We start from the raw sequence: 12,385 nt of genomic DNA on the forward strand, positions 1-12,385 counted from the left end.
ATTTCACAAATGACCATAGGAAAGATTGAGATACTTGCCATAATGAGTCATGGTCGTATGCCGGCAGTTTCCTCCCCCAGGTCACTATCAACAAAGCTTGAATGTCTTCCATAGAACTGTATCACCATCCAATACCATTCTGATACCTCTCTACGCAAAGGGGGACATAAATAGATCTTTGATTCCCAAACTAAATTTCCCTTTCCACCTTTTCTTGGCACTTTTGCCAGCTTCATTAACTAATAATGTTTGAACTTGGAGACCGATCTGTCAGAAACCTCCTACATTCTTTGCCAGGAGATTAATTCCGTGCCTTCTAGAAGTTGACCCCATCTAAGAATTCCACATTCTTTCCACATTCTTTCAACGAGCTAGCAAGTGAGTCTTGCAGGCAGACTGGCATGCCTGGTGAGTTCCAAATGGGTGCATAATGACAAAAGTGTGGTATCTGTAGCTGTGTTCTTATTTGGTACCAAATCTTACATGCACCCCGGAGAATCTTGAGTCTCACTTTTTTGGAATACTTGGGGACCCCAATTTTAAAAAGAAAGGAACTGGATTAGTCTGGTGAGCCAAATGTGAGAGCTCGGAAGAGTGGTGATAAATCAGGGGTATCCCTCAGCAACTGCCAAAAACATTTTAGATGGCAAGACCGGTGGTATTGAAGGAGGTCTGGGCTAGCTATGCCGCTACTTTCCTTTTTCGCCCTGAGTTTTTTCCAGGCAATTCTGGGCCTTTTGTTCCCCCATATAAAACTTGTAAAGTCCCCTTTTACCTTCTTAATCCATTCCTTCTCAAATTCTAAAGGAATTGTATTAAATAAAAAAGTATATTTAGGTGGGGGTTAGGGAGAGGGGTGGGATGTTTATAATAATTTATTTTGTTAGGGGAATACATTATTTATACTTAAAGTTTACATACAATGTGAATGTTTTGTGGGGTGTTACTCTTTTTCTTCACACGGTTTTCTTTGCTGCTGCAGGGCCGCAGCCATATTTTGATTTAAAAATTATTTAAAATTAGACAAAGTGATGACTGCATGGTGATGAAGCTTTGGTTTCCCAAGAAGCCATGGTGGTGGTGGTATTAGTAGTAGACACTGGCAGTAGCATTTGCAAAAAAAGAAAATGAGACAGTCAGTTGCCTGAGGGAAACTAGGGAAGGAGTAGTAGAACGAAGTACAGTAAGTACACAAGAAGACCGCCAAACAAGAAACCATGATAATGAACAATGATAAAGTAAAATAAAACATAATGGTGGTGGGGATAGCCTAGTACAAACTGAAGTTGATTTGACCTATGAAGTGGACAAGAGTAATCTTTAGTGCTGTAAGGATGAAGAATCATCAATTCCGGCAATTAATTATAATGGATTATGATCCTCTGGAAAAAAATTGACTTACAAATACTGAGCAAGGGTGGGCAAGCAGAAGAAGATCCACTCCCTGCCTTGAGTTAGAGTTGCTTTCACTACATCCGCCCCAGCAAGTGTGTGATCAATTGTTGGTGTTTACTTTAACTTAGTCACACCTAGCATTGTTTAAACTATTGTCCCTAAAAGGTTAAAACCCACAGCCCCATGGTACTCTTCAGAATTGAAGTCCCTAAAATTAACTTGTAAACAGTTGGAACGGGCTTGGAGGAAGAGTTGTCTTCCATCTGCCAAAGATACTTATAAACAAAGCATTCAGCACTATAAACTCTTGCTGTTGAAAACTAAGAGAGAGTTTTTTGCACACCAGATTAAACTGGCAAGTAATTCCACTAAGGAACTCTATATTATAGTAACTAGGCTGGCGCATCCATTGCCCGTCCTCCTAACGCCGACGAGGGATTTCTGTGAGGAAATTGCCATTTTCTTCCAGAATAAAGTTGCTAACATTTTTGATACTTTTAAGAGCCCGGCTAGCATCAACCCAGGCTTGACGGCCTGTCTGGAGTTAAATTCCACTTTGGATATTTTTCCTCCTATAGCATACTCAGAAACCCTCAATTTTCTGGTAACCGCAAAATCTGGGTCACCTTATGACCCTTGCCCTGTGGCAATAGCAAAATTGGCACCTGAACCCATAGCTTGGACATTGACGATTCTCTACAATGCTATGTTTACCCTTGGCCAGTTTTCCAAATGTTGGAAGGCAGCTTTGGTACTTCCTTTGCTGAAAAAACCCAATTTGGATACGAATGATCCAAATAATTTTTGCCCCATTTTGCGTCTTCCCCTTCCGGCAAAATTGGTGGAAAAACATTTGAATATCAAACTGCGTGACACCAATGCCCTGGATCCCACCCAGTTTGGTTTTAGAGAGGGGCATAGTACCGAGACTGCTATTCTCAAATCGATTGATGAGATTAGGAGAGGGTTGGATCAAGGTGGTAAGGCCGTGCGGATCCTGCTTGACCTTTCCTTCGACACGGTCCATCATGGAGTTCTGATGGACCGGTTATCGGCTTGCGGAATACGGAATAAAGCCTGGTCTTTCTTAAAGCCCTTTCTTTCTGATAGATGACAGTCAGTGGCTTTGGGTGACTTCGTCTCGAACCCATTCTCACTTCTGTGTGGGGTTCCACAGGGTTCTACCCTTAGTCCTACCCTTTTTAACGTTTATGTATCCCCTCTGGCCCCCTTGATTGAATCGTTTGGCTTTTGTCTTACATCTTATGCTGACGATACTCAAATCGTAATCTCCATGCTACCAGGCCAGGAGAAGGCGTCAGGGGAAAGGCTACATGACTGCATGAGGGTGGTAGGAGAGTGGATGTCACAAAATTGCTTATAGCTCAATGCAAGTAAGACGGAGGTGATGCTTTTTGGCAATAATGCCAATATCTGGACTCCTAGCTGGTGGCCTGAGACTATGGGTACTCTTCCAGTCCCCCCGAGAAAAGTAAAAAATCTGGGTGTAGTATTGGATGAGTGCCTCTCCATGCAAGCTCAGGTGAATGCGGTAGTTTCCACCATCTCTTACACTCTTAGGAGCCTGAGGAAAGTGCTCCCGCTTCTTCCTTCGGAGTGCAAATTCACCGTGGTCACAGCTCTGATTCTGTCTCGCCTTGTCTACTGCAATGGTCTTTATTTGAATATGCAGGAGTGCAACCTTCGTAAACTCCAGATGCTTCAGAACTCAGCAGCTAGTCTAGTTACGGGAACTTCAAGGTCTACCCCTATTTCCGACGCTATAAGAAAATTCCACTGGCTGCCTGTAAAAAAGCGCATCCTATTCAAAGCTCTTTGTCTAGTCTTTCGCGCTTTTCAGGATACAGGCTCTCTACATCTGAGACAACAATTTCGCTGGTATGTTCCAGTAAGATCATTGCGCACATTGGGAGCAAAACTGATCATCCTTCCCATCATCAGGAAAGCCATATGGGGCGGGAGAAGTTTTGTAGCAGGGGCGGCTAGGGCCTGGAATGAGCTTCCTTTTGAATTAAGGAATTCTAAGAATCTTCTTTCCTTTAGGAAAGCGCTCAAAACTTGGTTGTTTTGATTCTCTGGTTGCAGGTGTTGGGAGAACTACAGCAAGCGCCGGGACACCCTAGGGTAGCTATGCGCTATATAAGTTCTAATAACATAACATAACATAACCTCAATATAAATCACACAGCCCGGGCGAACTCTGCACATGGACAACACACAATCTTGGCAGCCGACCATCATAAATCTGTTAAGGGAGAAAAAGGAAATGCATACATGATGATGACTTGATGGTTAATGATGAGTAGTGCTAGACTAGTAGTAGAGGCTAGGGCAGCAGTATATTAATCATTATTATCGTTATGCAATTGCCTTGCCTGTCTGCCCCCAGAGAGACCCAAATAACATACATTGTTTTTTCTGTTGTACCAGGCTTCCTTTTAAATCCAGCAAAGAAAATAAAAAAATAGCTGTAGGGGTCAAATATATAAGTAAACATAATAAACACCAACACACACAATCGTAAAATGATTGAAGAGAAAAAATTAATCAAATGAAATAAAAGAAGACAATACTATAAGTTAGTACGTTATGGTCAAATTGGGAGGTTTATCTCGGCATTAACCTTGGTCCTTCCGTCCGTCAATCTTGGGTACCACTGCCTGCCTGGCAGATGCAGATTGGTAAGGTAATTGTAAGTTGTTTTCCCCAGTATAGCACAGGGTAAAGGCTGGCTTGTAAATGTAGATGGAAAAACAAAAGTGATTTTGAAAAGTCAAGGAGAAAAGTAAAGATAAAATGCATAAAGTATGGAGGAGTGCAACAAGATCACTTTCAGAGGCATCATGGCTAAATCATGTCTACTCTGTTTCCTGCATTAACCTACAAAAACAACAGGACAGAGCAGGCCCGCAGAGCCCACCCAACCTCCACTTAGCTTAGATTTTGAGCCAGACAGAGCACACATATATAGCAACATAGCATTTTCCAAATTAAGTAACTAAATAAATGCACCACTGTCAGTCATACCACTACACTCGCCTCCACCACTACACAGACATATAGGTCTGCTGTGGTTGTTGTTGACTTGTTTACCTTTTAGGCCATTTCATGAAATGCCCCAAGTTGTTCCATCAATCATCTCCGATCCTACTGACTGACTGTGACAAGTATAGTATGGTCATCATGGTGTCCAACTCTGTAGTGTACCGAGTGAGTCAAGATTCCATATTCCGAGAAGCAATGGATTGGCTGGCAGTAGTAGTAAAACATTTTTATTAAACAACACAAGATTAAAAACTAGCACACTTCATGCACAACTACAACACCACAAACACCAATCACTCAGTCAGCACCAATGCATGCCATCATCACTACCTGTTCTTAACTTAGTCAGTCTCTCTCGGCTTGGAAAGGAGGGTATCTATAGTTATGTTCTTTGGAGGGATTCGATGAGGCAGCATTTCTTGTACTATTCTCCATACAATGTCTGGCTTGAGGGAAATTGATTTCGGGCGAGTCAGGAAGAGTGGACTGGAGCAGGACTCGGAGGAGTGGACTTACTTCTTTAATGACTGCACACATTTGCAACTCCAATCCATCAATAAAAGAAAGTGGTGATGGATTTTTTGTGATTCGAACCAGAAAGACAGAGACACACTAATAAAAGTAAATAAGGAAGAAAGAAAGAAACAAGTTGAAAGCCTAGTTCTCAGAGAAGTACATCTTGTTCTCAAACTCTTGTGGTTCACCCAGAAGTAGGTCATCAAACACACTACTTCCATGACCTAAGTCGCTGTCATCATCTTCCTGCAGTGCTACTTCAGGTATGGTGTAATCCGGTGGCATAAAGTGCTGATTCATTTTGATCACAGTTAACCTCTGCACATTTTGGGGTGAGAAACTGGTCCTTTTCAATGCTACAACAGCACCAGCAGCACTGAAAACACACTCAGAAGAGACACTTGAGTCAGGGTAAGCCAGATAGTTTATCGTCAGCCTGCTGAGCACTGGCCATTGGCCCCTTATCCCAAACAAATACACCAATGGGTTTTGATCAATGTAGACCTCTGTTGGGTCATCCAGATAGGCCTGGACCGTCCCCTCAATGCTTAGGGGTGCTCTGCTTTGCTCAGCCTCTTTTGCCTTTGCCTCAGCACTGGAACTAACACGCCCATGCCGTAAATACCATTCCTGTGCCAATTTTACTGGGGCTGAAGATCCTGTTCTTGCTGTTGTTGATGTTGTTCTTGGTGTTGTTGGTGGTTTTGACTGCTGTGAGCACTGTCTTCAGGTTCTAAAGTTGAACTTGACGCCGGTTGCCCTGTAGTACTTGTTGAGGCTGGAATAGCGGGCCTCTGATTCCCAGCCGTTCTTTTTCTAAGCGACTGGCTTCTGCAGCTATCCAAGTTTTGTACTTGGCAACATCCACTTCTGAAAAAGGAACAAATGTGTTAGTGTTCAGTACTGCTTTGTACCATGGACCCAGAATTGTGGCATAAATGCAATGGTTGGATTAAAAAAATGCCAATTTGCACCCTTGAATTTTCAGATAAGCGAAGGGCTAAGCTCTCCACTGACTCATATGCTTCTTTTTTTTCTCCAAACCTGCGCACATAGCAGACACCCCCTTCAGCTGCTCCTGTAGCATGTGCAATAATTGGATAGCTTGGCACATAGTACAGTCCTCTGTTGCAGGGATTCTACTTATGCGCAGAACTATGCGCAGCAACCCAGGCCCTCAGTGAATTGCAGTGTACCAAAAACTCACCTCAGAACCCAGAACCCCTATCTGGCCAGCATCAGTGTTCCATTCGTTATCCGAGATTTAGCTCGGCGGTCCCAATGTATAAACAACCCAGAACAAGCGACTTCGTATATTTCTCAGGAATGGTGTGAATCAGAAACACCTTTTCGTAATCATTCTCGTACCAGTCCACAACAGAATAAACAGAGACACATGAAAAGTTGAAAGAGTTTATTTTATAAACCTTGTGTCCTAATATGCAGCAGTTTGGCTAACATTAGCAGACAAACGATTACAATCAAAACCATCAGCATAGTTACAATACCATAGAAAATGAAAGGAGCAATCATAATAAAATGACAGTGGCTCTAGGCCACCTTCCTTTCTCTAACACACTAATAGCATTATTAGATTAATAAAAGGTCTCTAGGCTTGAAGGGGGAACCCCATACCGTATAGATCAGCTCAGAGAATTCACATCACAGGATCAGCTATGCTCTGCTCCTAGGAACGCTCTTCTTCCGAATGTGTGAAAAACATGTAACACTGCAATATTAAAAGCATTCGATTTTCAGGTATTTGCAGCTGCGTGCGTGTTATGGCTAAACTAGTGGGCCAATCAACCTGAACTCAACAACATGCACCGTCTAGCGATCCAGACTGTTTCTGTTACACTGTGTACAGACCAAGGTCGCTATTCACTGTTTAAGATGTTAACAACAGACAGTTCTCATGTGTAGCAAAGTCGAGTAAGCATTTCTCAATTCTAATAATATGTGACTACAGTGTCGGGTGCAAAAGCAGCAAAAGCGGCAAGATGGCTTTCGAACATCTAACGCGGTTATGCTAACTTAGCGTTGTACATAGGCAGATAACGATCACCACTACACCCCCCCATGATCGGACCACTAACCACTAGGGGCGCACTAGCAAGAACAGAGAGTTCAAGTTCGAAAGAGCGGAACCAAGGGCATGAACTATAAGTCCATATAAGGGAAGTGAAAAAGTTCGAGAGAAGAAAAAAAAAATCCATGGAAAAAATTAAAACGTAGAGAGAAAAAACCATGTAATTAACAAAAAATTTACGATGATGGACTGAGGACCAAAAGGAAGTTCAAAAGTCAATCCATTAAAGTGTATGCACAATACGTTGCTACTGCTTCCAAGAGGAAATCATTGGAACGTTCCGCAAAAGTATCTGCCATCCAGTTCAGGACGGGGAAAGAACAGACATGTTCCACAACCACCGGAGCCTCCAGCACCTGGCGAGGACAACTGGGGTGTACCTCAAGGTAACTGTTCGTTAAGAAGTCAATCGCCGCCGCTCCGATGTCCCAATTACCAAGAACTCCATGTGCTGCAGCACAGGCCATAATCCCGACCCCAGAACAGTTCAACTTGTGGGCCACTAAGGGGCTCATAAGCCGAACATAATCCGGATCAGGAGACACCGGGTGTGACAGACACAAATCCAGAGCCCATTGGAACGGACAATCTAGGCAATGAAAGACAGGCTGCACACAAGTGAAGTAGGCAAACCGAAAGGACAATCCATAGGCTGTGCTCAGAGTCGCTAGCGGTAAGGCGCCATAGAATTCAATCATCCGGTTACGAAGATGGTGCAGCCGGGGCATGTTGTCGTGCCACGCAAGTTGTGCATCCATAGCGCAAGGCACAGATCAACAATAGTATTCCAGCCACGAGGGCAAGAAGTAAAGGCAGACCTCCGAAAACACTGGAAAAAATAGAATGAAAAAAGGCCGAGATCACTCCGAAAATAGTTTGAAAAGAGGTCACGAGGCCGGAGCCCACGATTTAAAAAAAATGAGCTATGCCACTTGTGGAAGAGGCATTAAAGATAGTGTTAATCAAGGTCCCAAAATGCAGTGGGAGATCAGTATTCAAAAGTGCTTGCACCTCAGTGCGCGTGTTAGCTACGTGAAGGACAAATGTTTCCCAGGACAAAGTTAAAGCGACTTCTTTCTGAGACAATAGAGCTCTTATTCTGCTCATCTTGTTGAACTCTGCTTTCAAGGTTGGAATTGAAGGCCATATGGATACATCCAGCCGGCCATGCGGGGGCGGAAAAAGAACATTATTACAGCAAACTACCCTCTGTGATACAGTCACAATGTAGGGAATTCCTACCAGCATCCCACAGCAAGCTTCATTATTTAACAGCAAATAACTACCATTAGCAAGCAGCGTGAAAGATGGAGTAATAACAGGCAACGGAATCCCTTTCAGGACGCAAGCTAAATTAGGGGCATGGACATTACATGCACCATGCAATTGGATGTGCCTACACAAAACAGAGTGATCCGGTGCGGAAGTGCACTCTTCACCTTTCAAGTAAACCTCCTTGCCGTCCCTCACACATCTGTATGTGAAAGGGAGCAACCAGACTTCATGCAGGAAGGCAGTACCCAACTGTTCGTACCTGCCTAAGGCGTAATGTTTCATGCACAAACTAAACTTGAACAAGGGGAACGGTAAAGTGATCAACCCATGCACTAGCCACACGGCATCATTTAATTCAGCAACAGAGAAAGGCAAAGGTTCTAACTTCTCAATGTGCAGCAACGAATATGTAGCATCTTTCATGGACATGAATTGCTGTTTCGCAGTTAAATTACAGGGAAGGAATAAAGATGAAGTATTCATGTAATCCCAAGGGACTTTCCCTGAATTTAACGTTTGCAATGTCCATGCAAACTGCATAATTGGTTCTGACCATGATACAACACAGATAAATCATCCTGCACAATGTCTACCACAGATGAAACAATATTATCTAAAGTATAGATTCTGGAAGACAGGGTGTTAATGCTATTATCTATAACAGCCAATACTTTTTCCATATTGGCTTGATCTATTGCACGCAATCTGGAAGCAGCCTCAATTTGGGACAACTTCCAAATTTCGTTATAAACAGCATACACCCATCGCTTGGGTCTGCCCACAGCAGGACCTTTAACAAAATCATTCAAATCTATTTTGTCATTTAATCGTGCTAAATGGAGTTTAACAGATGCTAAAGTGGAATGTTGCAGCCAAGACTGGCATAACTTTCCTACTGAATAGGTAGTTACAGTATGAGAAGATTCAAAACGGGGGTCCACACGAACCTGTGTATACCCCTGCTTTAAATCCAGAAACCTATGTTGACAGGAGTCCGAACTCATTTGCCACACCAACCATCCTTTCGGATTCAATGCAGAAATATTGAAGGACGTGTTGGAAACCTGTGTTTTCAACATATCCAGTGATAGATCCGTATGATTACCCCAATTGGGATAAGCACCCAGATCCGGCATTAAGGGAGAATTTAACTTTTTAGTAGTAGCCAATCCAAAACAGGTTGTCTGAAAAATTAAAGAATTTAAAAATAACATATGATTCGGGATGAGGCAGGCACGATGCAAAGCCTCTGTTCCTTGTACTTGCCATCGTTTGGAACCCCAAACCGATTTAAGATCGACAGTAGCTTTCCACAGATCATACCCGCCAATTGCCAACTCGTCCATGAAGGACTTGGAATACAACAATTTAGTGTGTGTCAGTCTAACTTTAGAAGCAGCCTCAGGCGCAACCTTAAAATAAAAGGAGGCTGGATGTGCCACACTAAAATCAGAAAAATAAGTGAATTTTTCCACTAGTTTCGCAGAACTGCCCATCACAGGGACGGGGCAGTGTTCCCATTGTGTAAAATTTACAAAATTTCTAAACGTATTTGCTTTGTGCAGGAAATGTGTGCCATAGTGTTGATAACAAAATTGTTCATCATAATTAGCAGTATCCAAATACAAATCATCAGCATCAAATGCAGCATAATATTTCAAATCAGAAAACAGTGCTTCTATGGCTTGAACATCCCAGTCATCCAAGTGAATGTTCTGCTTCACAACATCACCCATAGAAACACGAAATACATTTGGCACATTAATCACTTCAGTGGGGCCATGAATTTGAAATTTAACGGCATCCCAAGCGATCCCATCACAAACAGGCCAGGCAGTAATGTTCACAAAAGTCTGGTCCCTCTTCATTATGTGTGATGAGGAGTGGGGGGCCAAAGTTCCATCAATTTGTCGAATTGAAGACCTTTCATTCAGGTAGTGTCCATTGATAAGTCTAAAAAACACTACCACAAAGCCAATGGACATAAACAAAAAAACACTTATGAGCACCAGCCAAATGTAAGTCCAAGGGGGTATTAAAAATTGTCTCTTGAACCAAGCCACGAAAATCGAAACTTTGGAAGGGGCAATGGAAGTCATTGAATGAGAATCAAAAGAGTCATGCGAGAGGGCAACTGTGGTGGATTGTAAAGTAGGCAAGGTAACATCCGCAGGATAAGCATATTCAACTTCATCAAGCACGCCACTAGGTGATTGTGGCAACAAGGGACCAGTAACGGCATGCATCTCGATGGCAACATCAGGCACTATGTCCGAAGCTCGGGCCACAACAGAATTTCTCAGCATCGAAGGGCAGGAAACAGACCGGAGTCATACTAAGAAGAATCGGCCACTCGTTGTAGTTTGACATTGTCATTCGAAATGTACCTGTTATCCTTTCGACCAGGAAGAGGAGGTAAAATAACAGTTCTTGTACCCTGCACTCCAAGCAGAGGAACCGGTGCACGATAAGAGGGGCTGAACTCCTTCTTGTTCTCCACCTTCTCACGGACCAGATCACCAACTCGGGGTAGCCAGCCGACTACCGGAATCTGAACTTCAGCTTCAGATGAGGAGGACACGTGTTCCTTCGCTAGACTGTTTCTGGCTTCTTGTAGAGTCTGCAATACAGCACAGTGTTCATCTACGTCAAAGGGTGCGGCTGATGCCGCCATGTCTAGACCATCAAGGTCTGGAACAAACATTCGAACACCAAAGAGCATCATGTATGGGGTCCGCCCACCCAGAGACCCTCTAGGGAGATTATTAAGTGCACGTTGCACGTCATATAAGTGGGCCAGCCAGTTCCGGCCAGTACCCAAAACTCGGGCTGTCAAAGATTGCTTTAAGTCACGGTTCATTCGCTCCACGACACTATTGCCCTCAGGCCGGTATGGAGACGAAAACTTGACTTGGACCCCCAAATTTCTCATGGCCTCTTTGTACGCCTTAGAGGCTAACGCCGGGCCCTGATCAGAATGAAAGGTACCACACGCAAAACTTCCAACAAAGACACGCAAATCCTTTATGACAGTGCGAGAATCAGCACTCCTTGGGGGCCATACCCACAGAAAACGTGTGCACGAATCCACTGCAACCAAGATGTATTTGAAAGCAGTATCAGAGGTAAAAGGACCACAGTGATCTAAATAAACACAACCCAATGGTGTACTAGATATGTACAACTGAGTCTGTGGTGGGCGCGCCGCAGAAGAAGGTTTAATCTGCTGGCAAATGTCACAATTAAGAACATAAGCTCGGGCTTGTTTGTACAAACCGCACCACCAGTAACGTTGTTGTAGCAAAGATACAGTAGCCGCAACGCCGGCATGCGCGGACGCAATGCCCTCGTGGGCCGCTAATATCAAAGAAGGTCTGCAGTCCGCGTTGGGAATCAATCTGTCACCAACGTCATTAATCCTCACTAATGGGACTTTATCAGGACTTAAGTGATAATGGTAACGAGCAGGGAAGCCTTTCGGCGGCATTGTGCCCTGCTCTGTAGCAGCAATAGCTGCCAAGATGTCATCATCAATCTTACTTTTGGATCTTGTAACTGCTGCTACTAAGTATGTTGCCACTGCTGTTTTTGCTGCCTCGTCAGCTAAGCTGTTGCTGACAGCATGGACACCAACGCGTTGGTGACCAAGATTGTGAATTACATTCACGAGCGGCAGACAGTCTTTAAGATCTGCCACTCGAACCCAAAGCAGTTTATGCTTAATAGTGCTGCCCTTGGAATCACGATAGTCATTTTGAGACCAAAAATGCAGATTGTCGTTGTAAGATTGAACACAGTAAAAGGAGTCACTCACTATAAGAGTAGTGACTCGGGGATCAGCAAACTCCAGTGCAAGCACCAGAGCACGAAGCTCCGCCAACTGAGCGGTACAATCACCCAATGACTGCGTGTGCACGACATCGGACAGGAATTCACCATTTACGAAAGTACCGACTACAATTGTGCAAGCCGCTGAATAGGCATGCTTTGATCCAGTTGCGGGTTGCGCAGACCCGTCAGTGTATTTGACACAATGGTAATCCT

The sequence above is a fragment of the Triturus cristatus genome, chromosome 5_2 (assembly GCF_964204655.1).
Source record: "Triturus cristatus chromosome 5_2, aTriCri1.1, whole genome shotgun sequence".
Lineage (NCBI taxonomy): Eukaryota > Metazoa > Chordata > Amphibia > Caudata > Salamandridae > Triturus > Triturus cristatus.